The sequence below is a fragment of the Dipodomys spectabilis genome, unplaced genomic scaffold, assembly GCF_019054845.1.
Source record: "Dipodomys spectabilis isolate Male_0828 unplaced genomic scaffold, ASM1905484v1 ptg000362l, whole genome shotgun sequence".
NCBI lineage: Eukaryota > Metazoa > Chordata > Mammalia > Rodentia > Heteromyidae > Dipodomys > Dipodomys spectabilis.
Window position 1 is genome coordinate 1,694,013 of NW_024871039.1, and position 17,543 is coordinate 1,711,555.

The following is a 17,543-nucleotide window of genomic DNA, read 5'->3' on the forward strand; positions in this document are numbered from 1 at the left end:
TTGCAACTCCTGCCTGTTTATGGGGGCCGTTTACTTGGTAGATTTTTTCCAGCCTTTAACATTGAAAATGTGTTTGTTTTTATGGGCAAGATGTGACTCTTGAAGTCAGCAGATAGAAGGTTCTTGCTTTTTAATCCAACTAGACAGTCTATGTCTCTTAATTGGAGAGTTAAGTCCATTAATGTTGAGAGATAGAACTGAGAATATTTGGGAGTTTCTGCCATTTTATCCACCTTCTTGGGGGCTGTGGCAACTGGGTTCTTTCTATGGTTCTTGGATTCTCATTTGGCTGCGGTTTCTTGGCCTTTTTGTGGTCTTGTTGGTTTTCTATATATAGGACATCTTTAAGAATCTTTTGTAGGGCTGGTTTGGTGGAGATATATTGTTTCATTTTTTCTTTGCTATGGAAGGTTGTTTTTGACCTTCGTTTATGAAGGAGAGTTTAGCTGAGTACAGTTTTCTTGGTTGATTGTTGTTTGTCTTTACTGCATGGCCTACATCATTCCAGGCTCTTCTTGCTTTGATTGTCACTGCTGAGAATTCTGAGGTGGTTCTAACTGTTTTCCCTTTATAGGTGATTGATCTTTTCTCCTTGACAGTTTTAAGGTTCTTTTCCTTGGTCTGAATTGATCCTGTGAAGATTATAATGTGATGCTATTTTGTCCTGTTCTGGTCCGGTCTATTTAGAGTTCTAAAAGCTTCTTGTATCTGAATAGGCCTATCTTTTTGCATGTTTGGGAAGTTCTCTGCTAGGATCCTGTTAAACAAATTTCCTAGACCATTAACTTCTGTTTCTAGGTGCTCCTCTACACCCATTATCCTCAGATTAGGCCTTCTGATGGTGTCTTCCAAATGTTAAATAGATCTATCATATTTCTTGGACTTTTCTTGGATGGTTGTATGTTCTTTCTCCATAATATCTAGGCTGTCTCAATGCCTAAGACTTCGTAAGAACATAGTAGATATTATTGAATACTAGATACACAGTTCTGGCACTCTCTACTAATACGCATTTATTGGCATACTACCACCTGCCTATCCATGTATGGCTATTTTGGCCACCTCTAGGCTTGATCTCAGAGCCTGCCAAGAATTTCATCCTCGAGTAAGAAGCCAAGTGTGACACCTGTTTTCCTTTTCTGAGAGAGTGCTGGGTGTGAGACATGATGGAGAACAAGTCTACAAATCTAGATGCAATTTGATAGTATGTAAACAATGTCATATATGTTTTGGTGTCCTCACAGTCGGTAAAATAAACGGTAAATAAATGAATAAAACAACAAATACAATGAATAAACACACCAAACATGATATAGACTGAACATGTATATGGAAGCCCAATCCTATCTTTAATATATATATAAGGAATATGACTGGGGCATGAATTCAGGCTTAGGGAACAAGCCTGAATTTCTGGTCTTCAAACATAGTGAGGTTCCCCTTCCCCCACAGTGCAACATAGTTACCCAGTCCCTAAGTTCAAATCCCAGGCCTTGCAGATAAAAAAATCACACATTCCAAGACAAGGAGTTTCATTAGCATTTTAAATATTTTTTAAAGTTCACTTTGACTTTATTTGAAATATTTTGAAATATTTTTTTATTTTATTTTTATTTTATTTTAACCATCTGCCATGAAGAGTGAGAATGAAAATGAGGATATCATTTCTCCCTAGAAGTTTGGGACAGTTGATGTTATTTCTTATTTTTTCTATTTTTTTTATTTGTCTGTCGTGGGGCTTGAACTCTGGGCTTGGGTGCTATCCCTGTGCTCAATGCAAACGCTTAAGCACTTGAGCCACAGCACCACTTCCAGTTTTCTAGAGGTTTATTGGAGATAAGAGTCTCACAGGCTTTCCTCCCTGGCTGGCCATGAGTAGCCTTCCTCAAATCTCAGCCTCCTGAGTAGCTAGGATTATAGGCATGAGCCACCCGTGCCATGCAGTTGATGTTATTTCTATTTAGAGTTATTTTTATAATTATAAAATGTCTGCAATTGTGTCTTGTGAGTTTTCCTCAGTGCCTACCATGAAATAGACTAAGGGAGTCCTCATACCACCAAAGGTTGAGTTTCTGAATAAACACTCACTTCTGTGAAGACAGTAGGTACTTGTAAGCATTTTGGGAATAAACTAGATTCTAAAATGAAAAACAAAAACACCGGTACTAAGATGTAGCTCAGTTGTGGAATAGTTGCCTAAAGAGCCTAAGACCCTGGAAGAAAAGTTTCCTAAGGCTCAGAATGTTAGAATTTTGTATGAACAAACTTCTTTCCTTTTTTTTTTTGTCGGTGGTGGGGCTTGAACTCTGGAATTGGGCATTATCCCTGCGCTCTTCAGCTGTTTGAGAGCACTCTACAGCTTGAACCACATCACCACTTCCGGTTTTCTACGGGTTTTTTACTGGTTCCGGTTTTCTCCCGGGGCTTGCCTTGAATGCCATCCTCAGCTCTCAGCCTCCTGAGTAACTAGGATTGTAGGTGTGAGCCACTGACGCCTGGTACATGAATAAACATTTTAAGATTGATTCTAAAGAAAGAAACCTCGAACGTACTTTTTGTACAAATAATTTATAATGCCATGATTAAGGCACTAATTCAGAAGTATTTTTTCATTGGCTGGTTTCTTAGTTATATATATATATATATATATATATATATATATATATACACATTATTAATTTATATATACACATATTATTAAAAACATAGCTTTGAAGTGTACCTAAGAACATATGGGCTCATGTAAAATTGTACAAATGCACAAGCTTGATCTTTTTTTCAGTTTGTTGTTACCATAAATTAGATGGGATTTGTGTACTGTTGTTTTGTTGTTTGTTTTTGGAGGATTTCTCTCCCCTTTATCCCCCTACCCCCCTCTCCACGCACTTGAACTCAGCTTGCTCTTTCTTGGCTTGTTTGTTCGTAGCTAATTTTCTACCACTTCAGCCATACCTGTAGATTGGCTTTTTGCCAGTTAATTGGAGATGATATCTCTCAGGCTTTGCTGCCTGGACTGGCTTTGAAACTTCATCTTCCAGTTCTCACCTCCTGAGTAGCTAGGATTACAGATGTAAGCCACTGGGGTGCCTAGGGATGAATTAATTTGGTTGATGTAGTCTTTCTGTTTTTCTAAGCATGGGATGATCTACTATAGAATTTCAATGCATGTCCTGGGTCTGAAGTAAAATATATAATACATATGCAAATCTGGATATATCTCATAAGATGTAATCAATTTAATACATGTTATAAATGTAATAATAGTCAATAAAATAATGAATGAATAATACAAAAAATAAAATAAATACACACAAAGCAAATTGCAATAAACATAAGTATGTAGATATTAATCATTATTTCAAATGTGGATGAATATTACATTAACAGGGCTGGGGATTGAATTCAGGCCTAGGGAACAGGCCTGAATTGCTTGTCTTCAAAGAGGGTGAGTTTCCCCATCCCCCCAGTAAATTAGAGTTACCCAGACTCTGAGTTCCATTGCCAGGCCTGGTAGAAAAAAACGGGCATGAATTCGAAGCCAGGGAGCTTCATTATTATTGTATGTATGTATATATGTATGTATGTATGTATGGGACTTGAACTCTGGCCTTGGGAGCTGTCCTTGTGCTCTTCAGCTCAAGGCTAGTGCTATAATGCTTGAGCCCCAGCACCACTTCTGGTTTTCTAGTGGTTTATTGGAGATAAGTGTCTCACAGACATTCCTGCCCTGGCTGGCTCTGAACCATGATGTTCAGATCTCAGGGTCCTGAGTAGCTAAGATTACAGGCGTGAACCATAGCAGACCCCAGGCTATTTTTAATATTTTTATTTATTTATTTATTTATTTTATTATTATTATTATTATTTGCCCAGCACTGTGCTTGAACTCATATCGTGGCAACTCTGCCTCAGCTAACATCAACCTAGGCTTGGATGGTGCAGCCTCTGGACCCACAGCCCATCCTGGGATACTAGGCCTCGGGGGCTGACAGGAAAACAAAATGAAAACAAGAACAAAAAAAAAAGCCAGGAACCACCTACAGATGGCAGTTTCTTGGTTTTCTTTGCTTGCATGGTGACCATCCCGGGTCCAAATAACACTGCTGCAACCTGTTGATCACTTGGCATTGCTGAAGGCTGACATGCTGTCAGCGAAGCCATAGGCCAAACTGGACACCTAGGCCCTGAGTTTGAATCCCAGTCATGCTACATACAAAGGGTTGGAGAGCCTAAGAAACTATTGTTTGTCCATAGGAACGCTAGAGAAATATGATCAATGTCATGGTTGGATGAGTAGTTCATCAATCAGTCTAGTATAAATTTAGACCCAATAATCACAGAACACAGATTGATTTTAATTCATAGTCTATTATGCATTAAAAGAATACTATTCATTATATGGAGTCCTCACTAAAGACCAGAGAACCTGTACGAATGTAGTGTATGTCATTTAATTCCACATAGACATCACTGGCAGTATCAAAATATCTAAATATATGTTTATCTTTATACCAGATAAATATATAAATATCTGTTATATATACCAGATAGAAAGGTACTGCTATTTTGGCCAAACCTGTGGCTCCATCCTAGGTCCTGGGATCCACTTGGCAGCTGAATGGGCTAGAGGCTGACACTCACCCATTCATGAATTGGGACTTCTAGGCTCTCAGTTCAGGTACCAGCATTGCCAAATATTTCATCTTGGAGTAAGATTCCAAGTGAGACACCTGTTTTCCATTTCTGTGCACGTGCTGGGTGTCAGGTATGATGTACATAATATGTATGCAAAGCTACATGCTACAGAATAGATTGGAATAAATGTAATAAATGATATAGGTGCACTCACAGTCCATAAAATAAATGTTAATTCAATCAATCAATAATAATATAAAATGAATCACTCCAACAAACATGATACAGACTTAATATATAGATGTAAATATAAATCACATATTTAAAATGTCTATAAATGTTACATTTTTCAGGCTGGTGCTTGAATTCAGTCCTAGGGAAGAGTTGAGAAATTCATGCATGATTCACATAGGAAATGATAGGCAAGACCTCTGGCACAACAATTAATTTTAATTAAGACTTCACAAAATGTGACAATAATAATTACATTCAGGAAATTGAGTCATTTTGAAAGATCCAAGAATTGGTAGTCACATGGTAGATAGGATTCCAACACAGCTTGACACATCTTCTCTATACAAATAGGTATTTATTAGCATACTAGCTTCAGCTTATGAATGGTTGAATATGGTGCACAAATCCCAGCCCGCAGCTCAATCTCAGGTCCTTGGTAGGGCCTAGAACCATAGTAGCTCAAAAGCTGTTGTGCTCATATGGACCCATTAGAAAGTTGCGCCTGCTAGGCCCAGAGTTCAACTCCCAGCAATGCCAAAAGGTTCATCCTGATGTGAGAAACTAATCCTTACAGCTGTTTTCCTGTCTTGTGAAAGTCCTGGGCCTCATCGAGGATGGAGAATGCTATATAGGCAACTCTATAGACATGGGAATAGGTTGTCATCCACGGCAACACAGATATACCTGTCACCATACTCAATAAAATACACAATACATCCATGAATAAGACTCAAAATTAAATAATAACTACATTGAAAGCAAGATGCTTACCACACCTGTATGTAACTAGAGATCCTATGTTTAAAAAAGGTAAGCTTGTTATTTTGTCCACTGCTGGAACTTCAAATCAGGCCCTGGACCAGGCCTGACATTCTAGTCTTCAGGGATGATAAGCTTTCCCTTCCCCCACAGTGCAACAGGGTTACCCAGATCTGAGTTCAAATCCCAGGCCTGACAAAAGATTCATCCTGATGTTAGAAACCAGTCTTTACACCTGTTTTCCTTTCCTATGGAAGTCCTGGGACTCAGCTAGGATGGAGAATGAATGCATAAGCAACCTCATAACAATGGGAACAGGGCATCATCCATGTCAACAGAGTTATACCTGTCACCATACTCAGTAAAATACACAATACCTCCATGTATTAGACACAAAATAAGGAGAAGGGGTGCACGGAACGCAAGATGCTATCCACACATTTATATCAATACATATCCTATTTTTCAATTATGAATTTATGCCTATCTTGGCCCTCACTGGAGCACAACCTCAGATCCTGAGAATGACTTAGCTCCTTAGTTGCTCACAGGCCGGTGTCCTCACCTTGACTCTTTTGTTGCCAATTGGGCCTGCTAGGCTCTCAGTTCAAATCCCAACACTGCCAAAACATGAATCCTGGTGTGAGAAGCCCATTGATTCACCTGTTTTCCTGTCTCGAGAATGTCTTGAGTCTCAGCTAGAATAGAGAAGGAGTAGGAAAGTCTATGGAAATGGGCATAGGTTGCCATCCAAGTCAGCACAGTTATATCTGTCATCATATGCAATAAAATACAAAATGCATCTCTGACTTAGACACACAATAAAAAGAAAAACTACACTGAAAACATGATGCATTCCACACATGTATGTAAATAGAGATTCTATGTGTAACATAGGTGGGCATATGATTTTTCCCTGAGCTGGGGCTTCAATTCAGGCCCTGGGACCAGGCCTGACCTTGTAGTCTTCAACCATAGTGAGCTTTTCCTTCCCCCACAGTGCAAAAGAGTAACCTAGACCTGATTTCACATCCCAGCTCTGGCAGTAAAATGGCGCGAATTCTGAGCTAGGGTGCTTCATTCATAATTTTTCAATTTTTTAATATTTTTTGCCAGACCTGGGGCTTGAACTCAAGTGGTGGCAAACCTGCCTCAGGTCCGATCATCTAGGCTGCAGCCTCTGGACCCACAGCACATCCTCGGATCCTAGGACCCCAGGGTTTGTAGGAAAAAATAAAAAGCCGGAGGAGAAAAAAGTGGTGGGAAGTTCCAACTGGCGTTTTTAGGTTTATTTTCATTTGAATGTTGACCATGGTAAGACCGAACCCTGTGGACTGCAGATTGAAGGTGACCTGGTGTGGCTGAAGGCCTGCTGGCTGTCGGGGGAGCCACAGGATGACCGGGCCATGGAGGCCCCGAGGTCGAATCCTGGTCAGCCATCCTACATTGAGGGAATGGCAGGAGTTCCTGAGATACTCAATTCCGGACCTAAGAAGAGCCGTGAAATACGATCAATCTCTTCCTTGAATGAGTAGTTCCTAAGGATTTGAGTAGGAAATGATAGTCAAGACTCATGGGGTATCGATTATTTTTAGTGAAGAGTTGATGAAGTGTGACCATAATCATCACAGTCATTAAATGGAGGCATTGGGGAAGATCCAATAATCGGTAGTCACAGGGTAGATTGGATTCAATCACAGGTCTCCATCTCTCCTACTCTATACAGATATGTACTTATTTGCTTACTACCTTCAGCTTATGAATGGATGACTATTGTGCTCCCCCTGCCTTACCCCTCGGACTCGATCTCAGGTCCTGGGAATAGTCTAGCTCCTTAGTGGCTCACAGGCGGGTGTGCTTATGTGGACCCATTCGCCTATTGGGCCTGCTAGGTGCTGAGTTCAGATCCCAGCTGCCAAAATATTCATCCTGTCAGAAGCCAGACATTGCACCTGTTTTCCTGTGTGAGTCCTGGGGTTCAGCTAGGATGGAGAATGCATGGGCAACCCTGTGGCCATGGGAAAAGGTTGTCATCCATGTCAGCCCAGTTACACCTGTCATATATACTCAAGACCATACATAATACATCCATGAATAGCATACAAAATAGAGAGGATAACTACGTTCAATGCATGAGGCAGTCCACACACGTATGTGAATATACATTCCATGTTTCAATGATGGATTTAGGACTCTTGTGGCCTCCCTGGGGCTTGATCTCAGCTCCTGGGAACAGCCCAGCTCCTTAGTGGCTCACAGGCTGGTTTGCTCATGTTTACCCATTGGGCAGTTGGGCCTCCTAGGCCCTGAATTCGAATCACAGAACTTCCAAAAATTCACCTTGATGTGAGAAACCATTCGTTGCACATGTTCTGTGCTGTGCAAGTTCTGGGTCGCAGCTAGGATGGAAAATGCATAGGCAACTCTATACTCATGGGAATAGCTTGTCATCCAGGTCACCAAAGTTATATCTGTCATCCTATGCTCAAGAAAATACACAATACATCAATGAGTAAGACACCAGATAAAGACAATAACTACACTGAACCCAAAATGCCGCCCACCCATGTATGGAAATAGAGATCCTCTGTTTAAATTCTGAATTTATGACTACTATAGCGCCCACTGGGGCTTGATCTCTGGTTCCAGGAAAGACCTAGATGTTTAGTGGTTCACGTGCTGGTGTGCTCACCATGACTCATCCACCACTTGAGCCTGCTAGGCCTTGAGTTCAAATCTCAGTACTACCAAAAGATTTATCCTGATATGAGAAGCCAATGGTTGCACCAGTTTTCCTATGCTGTGAAAGTCCTGGGTCTCAGCTAGAATGGAGTATGCTAAGTAGGCAACTCTGTACTTATGGGAATTGGTTGCCAGCAATGTCAGCATAGTTATAACTATTATTAGACTCAGTAATATACATATTGCATCCATGAATAAGACACGAAATCAAGAGAATGAGTACACTGAATGCAAGATGCCTCCCACCCATGTATGGAAATATAGCTCCTGTCTTTAAATTATGATTTCATGCGTATATTGACCCTAACTGGGCACAAGCTCAGGTCCTATGAATGGCCTAGCACCTTAGTGGCTCACAGGCTGGTGTGCTCACCTTGACCCATTCCCCAATTCTGCCTGCTAATCTCTGAGTTCAAACCCCAGCACAACCTAAAGATACTTCCTGATGTGAGAAACCAATGGATCCACATGATTTCCTGTCCTGTGAAGGTCCTGGGCCTCATCGAGGATGGAGAATGCTATATAAGCAACTCTATAGCCATGGGAATAGGTTGTCATCCACGGCAGCACAGATATACCTGTCCCCATACTCAATAAAATACACAATACATCCATGAATAAGATTCAAAATTTAAAAAAAATAACTCCATTGAAAGCAAGATGCATACCACAACTGTATGTAACTAGAGATCCTATGTTTAAAAAAGGTAAGCTTGTTATTTTGTCCACTGCTGGAACTTCAAATCAGGCCCTGGACCAGACCTGACATTCTAGTCTTCAGGGATGATGCGCTTCCCCTTCCCCCACAGTGCAACAGGATTACCCAGACCTGAGTTCAAATCCCAGGCCTGACAAAAGATTCATCCTGATGTCAGAAGCCAGTCATTGCGCCTGATTTCCTCTAATGTGGAAGTCCTGGGTCTCAGCTAGGATGGAGAATGAATGCATAGGCAACCTTATAACCATGGGAACAGGTCGTCATCCATGTCAGTACAGTTATATCTGTCACCATACTCAGTAAAGTTCACAATACCATAATGAATTAGACATAAATTAAGGAGAAGAAATGCACCGAATGCAAGATGCTGCCCACACATATATGTCAATACAGATCCTATGTTTCAAGTATGAATTTATGCCTATCCTGGCCATCCCTGGGGCTAATTGTCAGGTCCTAGGAATGGCCTAGCTCCTCAGTTGTTCACATGCTCGTGTCCTCACCTTGACTCTTTCAACAATTGGGCCTGCTAGGTTATCAGTTCAAATCCCAACATTGCCAAAGTCTTAAGGACTTTCCTGCCTGGCTGGTTTTGAACTATGATCCTCATATTTCAGCCTCCTGAGTAGCTAAGATTATAAGCTTGAGACCCCAGCACCTGGCTCTATGTCTCATTTTAGATGTTCAAGAAATAGAGTACATGATTAAGACCTGCCAGGAAAGTCCACATGACTATCTATGTGAAGTACCTGTCACAAATTAGTAAGAACTTTTCATATGAGTTCAAAACCTAACCCAGAGCTGATTGGGAGTAATGGAAACTCTCTAGGGATGAAAATTATGGAGTTCATTGAGTGCCAGAACACGCTTCTCTATATTAAACCTGATGAGAGGCACGGTGCATATAGGCCTGCTCTGTCTCCCATAGTTGAACAATCCCTGAGATATTTGGAGCATTTTGATCAAAATGATGAGTAGCAACATTTTGAATGTGATATAAAAAAGGAGATTTTTTTTTTCAGTCACAGACAATATTCTTGAGACATAGTTGGGCTTATGTGGGACAGCTTTCTTATAACCATGATGAATATAGGGAAGACTATGGTAAGTGTCCTCTCTTTGCCCAAGAAATACTTAAGGGACAGAGGAAAACATCCGAATGCCTTGAATAAGGAAAAACATTCTACATAAGAAGTACAGTCACTACTCATCAGATAATATTCAAAAGAGAGAATCCTTTTCAGGTAATGAATGTGAAAAACTTATCAGTAGGGAAATTCACCTTATAAAATTCCAGAGCAAATATACAGAGGAGAACTCCAATGAGTATATAAAATGAAAAAAATTATATCTCTCGGAAGTCAGACATCACTTTCCCACCTCAAATGCCCACAGAAGACAAGCCTTATAAATATGAGGATTGGACAGTTTCCACCCAGAAGTCAACTTTCAGCATAAGAGAACTCATACAAAAGAGAGAACTTGAGGTTCCAGGAAGATGGCGGAGGAGAAGCTGGAGTCTAAGTAAGCTCTCGCATAGAAAGCAGTTTTAGAGTTCCAGTGAACAGTCCTAAGCCAGAGAATTACACCTATTATACCATCACAGGACAGAGAGTTAGGCCAGAGAGGGAAACCCAGGCAAGGAAACACTTCTGAGCTCTTGCCAGCAGCCGGCACGGCAGCGGAGGCTGTGGCGGTGGCGGGTGAGCTCAGGAGCCATTCATTCTAAGATTCAATTCATATCCACAATAATTGCTACCACTTATTTTATTTTCACAATATTTTAGACTTTATTTTAAATGTCCCATGAACAAATATATTTGAATACGACAACAACATAATGAGGCAAATAGTAAACTATAATCACTTACGTGATGAGAAAACTGAAACCTAAAAATGTATTGTGTCTGAGATAACACCTAGTGGTGGTGAAGTCTACCAATACATTTTCTCTAAATTCACTTACAAGTTCATAAATACTTACACAGCATTATAAAATCTTAGCTATCTTAGACATACACCTTCACACCATTCACTGAATGATTGTTCCAATCTCTGTTCCAACCTCTCTTCATTTTGTTTTACCAAAGTGATAGATGCACCAATAAATCCACACTATTTGTAAGTTTTAAGGAAAAGTTTACTGATACCCAGAAAATTCCTTCTATTGAAAAAGGACGCTTCTGTTAAGAAGCAGCCCCCAGCCCTAACGAGTTTCAAATTTGATGTTTTAGAAGTGACAACTAAAAAAAGTGACTTAATATTTCACATAGATACATATCCTTCTGAGGCTAATTTCAAATCTCAATTCTGTGAGGAAGAGGAGGATTGGTCCCCTCTTCTGAGCTTTAGATAACTGATTCTGGAACTTTCCATAGTTGTTTGTTTATTTGTAGCCTTTACATGTGAATCTTTTGAGTGGTTGGACAATAACTGATCTTTCTTCATATGTCTGAGGTCTCAACTGAACCCCCCTCAGTATTTTCAGGATAAACAATAAGTTATAATCAATATATGAAATAATTAATCAGTTTTGAAATTTAAGTAAAAGTAACAGGCTTGAGAAATACTGAAGTTAACATCTTCAAATTCAATTTCAACTAATTTATTTCAACTAGAGATGTCACAGAAAGTAAATTTATATCAGAGCTCAAAAACAAATGATTAGGGGCTTGGAATGTAGCTTAATGGTTGCATGGTTGCATGAAGCCCTCAGTTTGATTCCTTAGTACCACATAAACAGGAAAAGCAAGCTGAAAATGGTGCTGTGGCTCAAGTGGTAAAGTGCTAGCCTCAAGCCAAAGATGCTCAGAGAAAGGGCCCAGGCCGTGGACTGGAAAAAAAAGCAGAAAGACATGCTTAGTCCCATTGATGCTGTATTTTAATAATTCACAAGATTCTTTGGTGAAATTTTTTTGGTGCTGGGCCTGAGACTTACAATCAGGACCTAATCACTGTTCCAGATCCTTCCTATTGTGCTAGCAAGGCTAGCACTCAACAACTTGAACAACAATACCACTCCTGGCTTTTATGGTGGTTAAGTGGATATGAGTCTTACTACTGCTTGGGCTGGTTTCCAACCTTAATCCTCAGATCTCAGCCTACTGAATAGCTAGGATTACAATCACGAGTCACTATAGTCTGCCTGATGAACATTTTCTTTTTTTACCCTATCACATTTTTTTTTACCTTATCACATCAAAAACAGACATGTATACCAATTTATACAATTATTAGGTGGTACATACTTTTTCAGGCAAAATTACATAGAAAAAAGTCAAACTAATTTCAAAGTCATCTGTTATACCTAGTTGCAATTTGAATGTACTTAATTGTCCATATAGATTTCTGCCAATAATTTCTTCCTATTTTCACTGCTCTGTCATATCTTTTGCCAGCCAAGTTTTGTAATTCTCCACTTTCCCCGTGTTCTCTTTCATTAAATGTCTCCATTAGACATGTCTTCTTCCAAGCTTCATTTCCTTCATTCACAGACCTTGTTTGCTCTTCGGTTTGTATTCTCAAGTGCTCTCCCTCCCTCAGTCTAACTTATATGGATTTGAGAGAAAACTGATAGGAGATGAAAGCCTTAGGAAATAGATTCTAATTCTATATGTGACTTTCAATGAAGGGAATGCCCAAGACAACCTTAGGTAAGGAACCTAGTTTGAAGAAGTTCTCAGGAATTATAAATTTCTCAAAGTCAAGTGGATTAGAAGAGGCCCAGAAACCAGTGTTCCCTCCTGGAGAAGCAAATACACAAGGACAATACTGCAAACAAAAATTGGGTAAGAGAAAATAACTTGGGAAATTTACTAATTTTGGAAATTCTAGCAAGGTTGATGAGGGTAATCTGACTATGTGAGGTGGACTTTGGAAAGTTCAAACATAGGCTGAACTAAGCTGTGGAACTAGTAATTAGGTTTCCAATGAGCAGCACATAAGAATTTGACAATGAAGTTACACACTTGGGTTATTATCTACATGGAGGCACTTAGGCCATGACACATTTTACAATCTCCCTGAACTTCTGAATGTTAATCTGAAGAACATGGATAAAGATGCACAGACTGCACTGGGAATGTGGCTTGTTGTAGCGTATGTGTCTTGTACGAATGAAGCCCTTGGTTCTATTCCTTAGAACCACATGAACAGAAATGCCAGAGGTGGCAATGTGGCTCAAGTTGTTGAGTGCTAGCCTTGAGCAAAAGAAGCACAGGGAGAGTGCCCAGGCCATGAGTTCAAGCCCCAGGACTGGCAAGAAAAATGTGTACAGCCTGAATGTTGTCTGAAAACGATAAGTAAAAGGTAAAATAACAGATACACGCAAACTGTCTAATAAATCTGTGACCCCACATTTTCAATCCTGTATGTCCAGGTCTTTGCTCAATACTTAACATACCCTCAAGAAATATTCTGAATGAATAAATTCATCAATGACCACTTTATAAGAAATTTAATGAAGTAGAAATTAAACCTGAAAATGGGAATGGTCAAAACTTAAAATTGAATTAGAAACCTGTAGTTAATGTTAAAGTGAAGTCTTTGTATCTCTGAGTCAAAGGTTAATGGGGGACCAGAGTATGTGAGAAGAATAGATGATAATTTGGTAGTAAGAGATTTTACTTTTCTGAAGAAATAGGGACAAACATTGTTGATCCCCAACTTAACTAACCATTGATTTTCAACATGGACGTAGGAAAAAGGAGGTAAAAATGAGCATATACAGCCTACAGGAAAGAAAGAGTTATGCTTATGGAGATATCCGTAAACCCCAGGATGATGATTACCTGTGTAAGTAACCCTCTGTGCTTGTTCAAACAGAAGGCAAATGTGCTTTTATAATAATTCATCAGGTCATTTGGCCCCCAATTACTGGTTAACTCTAGTAACTTCACATGAAGAACTAAGTGACAATGATATGCATTCTGTGCTCTTTCTCATGATTGTTAAATCTGAGAATGTACATATTTCTTTATTTTTTTGGGTCCGGTCATGTGGCCTGAACTCTGGGCCTGAGCACTGTCCCTCAGCTCTTCAGCTCAAGGCTAGTGCTCTACCACTTGAGCCACAGCACCACTTACAGCTTTTTTTCTTTTTTCTTATGTGGTGCTGAGGAATCGAACACAGGGCCTCTGGCATGCAAGGCATGCGCTCTACCACTGAGCCACCTTTCCAGCCCCCGAATGTACATATTTCTTTACTAATTTTTGCTGCTCTTGCCTCAGATTTTGAGCAGTGTCAGAACTCATTCATCAACAGCTACACTGTTAATGGGCCACCTATATTTGTAAGAAACAATGTGGTGGACAAGGGGCATTATGACCATTCAGTCCTCAGTCTGCCCACTGGGCTGAGAATTCGTCAGTACAGTATTCCTGAGGCTGGGCTTAGGGTATGGAATGAGGAATCTGATCTGCCATTGGGTTTGCACTTTAGTCCCTATGAGGGCTTGATCATAGAAGATGAAGATGCAGACAATAGGTACTCCTGGATGGTAAGAAATGCTCTCCCTTTCCCCCCTTTCTCTAACTCCATGTATCCCCCTGTGCCTCCAATGAAACATTGCTAGGACATGGACAAAATAGTTGTATATGTTTGTGGAATCTGCATAAACGTGGACATTCTGATTTAGGATCAAAGTATAGTGCATATAAACAGAGTGTGTTAGAGGCAAAGTGCATCCACGCTTAAGGAGCCTCTGTTAGGACTATGACAAATCCCCTCAGATGTGTAGACGGCATCCTATGTGTTCACAACTGCTGAATCCATGCAGGCTCAAAGAGAATCACTGGACTCAAGTAATGTGATTTTGCCGATTATTACTCAAAAGCCTTTAGCTTGTCTTTCTGAAACTCAGATCACAAAAAGGAGAAACTGCTATGTGTAGATGAAAAAGATAAATCCCCGGCCATCTGGAGTGAGTCCAGCAGTCATTTTCATGGTTCCTAAGAAGATATTCTCCTCACAAGACTTGCACCGTGATCATCACACCTTTCTCAATGGATTCCCATATCTCCATTTTTCTTTTGCTGTACTTGGTGCTTTCAAAATTATGAATATTTGAGGGAAAAGAAATAAAAATATAAATAGTATAGCTGGGTTCCATAGCTCAACCTTTAATTTGGACTTTTGAGATAGAGATGATGAGATCTCAGTCTGATGCCAGTCCTAGCATAAAAGATTATAAGACCCCAATTACTACCAATGGCTGAGCACGTTGGTGCACATTTGTTATCCCAGCTACAGTGGAAGTACAATGGCTGGATAAAGTGAAGTATCTTCAGCAACCCAGGCAAGCACAAGCAGGATGGCAACCCAGGACAGCAGGGGAAATAATACCTCAAAAATAAACTGCACATTGGTGGCTCAAACCTGTAAGTAGCTACTCAGAAAGCTCAGATATGAATATCATGGTTCAAATCCAGCCCATGGAAGAAAGGCTGTGAAACTCTTACCTCCAATAATCCACGAGAAAATCAAAAGCGGCGCTGTGGCTCAAGTGGTAGAGCGCTTGCCTTGAGTTGAAGAGCTGAAGGACAACATTCAGGCACAGAGTTTAAGCCCCTGGACAGACAAAAAATACCTCAAAAATAAACAACACAAAAAGGGCTAGTGGTTCAAGTGGTAGAGTATTGTATTGCAAGAGTTAAGTTTAGTTACTGAGTTCAATCATTAGCTCTGCTATGTATGTATGTATGTATGTATGTATGTATGTATGTATGTATGCATATATATGTGTACTGTATCAAAATAAAGATTTCCATGAGAGACAAAATTAAGACATTAGAAGAAAAACCAAAGGGCCTAACTTCATTCATAGATCCTGCATCTAAAAAGCACATACTGTATACGAGTCAAAGAATTACCCTCAGTAGTTGAATAAATCATATTCCCTGAGTAATTGCGAAACACATGTGGAGACAGAAATGACAATTTCATTGTAGGAGTATTTAACTATAATTTTTCTTCCTAGTTTTTGCAAAGTACATAGTGCCCTAACAACCTACAAGAAAGAACTTTAGTCTATTAGGGTACACTCAAACACGTAGAAGCAGAGTTGGAGCAGTAGTGAGGTTCAGAAAGCAGTGGGTCTGTGATATGTCCTGCAGCCCTGTGCCATGGGGAACCATTGTCTTATCATGAAACGACATCATGAATAAACAAATTTCCCTCTATTGTCTTTATAAGACAAAGAATTTCTATGGGAACATAGTGGAGACAGGTGCATGAGTGAGTCCAATCTAAGGAAAATTACTTGGGCCAAATGTCAAATGATGTGTGCTAATCTAGAAACAGAGTACATGTCCCCACCCAAATCTATGACATAAACTTTAACTCAATTTAGAGAATCTGGAAATCAATCTATTTTTGACAAATAAGGATTAAAAGAAGTCTGGAACGGGGCTTTGAAAACAGTGCACTTAGAGTTCTAGAGTGGATGAGTATTAGGAGTAGATCCAAAGGGAGCAGAAACTTACCCTCTTATGTTTCCTTCCTGTGCCTGCTTCAACTTTAGGTATATGAACTGTGGCAGGTATGCTGAGAAACAGAATCTGAGGGCCTTTCAGTACCACAGGTAGATCTTCTACCAAACCTGTCATGTCATCAAGGCAGGATGTGAGCTGCTTGTCTCCTATGGGGATGAGTATTGACAGCAACTGGACAGTAAGTGGAAGAAAGAGCTCACAGCAGAAACAGGTGGACCTCACTATGGTTCCTTAAAAAGGAAGAAAAGAAAAAAAAATTCTCTTTAGGAATTTTCGAATATCAACTCTTCGGTAGAACAAAAGGCAATTTAACGTGAGAAAAATTTCAAGTTAAGTACCTCTGAATTTAAAGATGCAGTTTGTGATACTTTATTAGGAAAATTTCCTTATTTTTAACTATTTGTCCTGATTTTACATTTTAAGAACTTCATATGTTTGAATGCAATACAAAATACTGTGCTAAAAGGCTTAGAGGCCAAACAAAGAACCTACCAGCTCTCTTTCAAGGAACCAGTTACTTCTGGCCATTGAAGTTTTTTCTTAATTCCCTCCATATTCGCAAATATTATGCATATGTCATTGTTCATTCATTACATAGTCTACATATTCTGTGAATATATTACTAGGAAGAAAATCAGTTAGAATGAGAGTTCCCATAGAGACTTGTGTCTTTGACAAAAATGAATCCATCTTTTCTCAGGGCGATTTGCTCCAGCCATGGCCCTCAATTCTTGGTTCCATGGCTGCAACTAGGCCTTACTTTTCTTCCTCACTAGAAACAACTAAAAAGTTTTTAGTAAGGATGGCCTGTCATCGGCGTGGAGAAGTTGACTCCTGTAGTTGGACGTGTCAGTGAGAGGACAAATAAGTTGGCAGTAATTTCAGAAACTCTAAGGAAAATATCTGCTACTGGAAAAAGAGTGTCAGTTCATGTTCTAAGAAAATGTAATAGTAAAAATAACTAT

At 39.8% G+C, this 17,543-nt stretch overlaps 1 pseudogene; it reads left to right on the forward strand.

Moving 5' to 3' along the window:
* Window positions 1–16,845, forward strand: part of LOC122095800 — a 36,130-nt pseudogene extending 19,285 nt beyond the window's left edge.
* The last annotated feature ends 698 nt before the right edge of the window (window positions 16,846–17,543 follow it).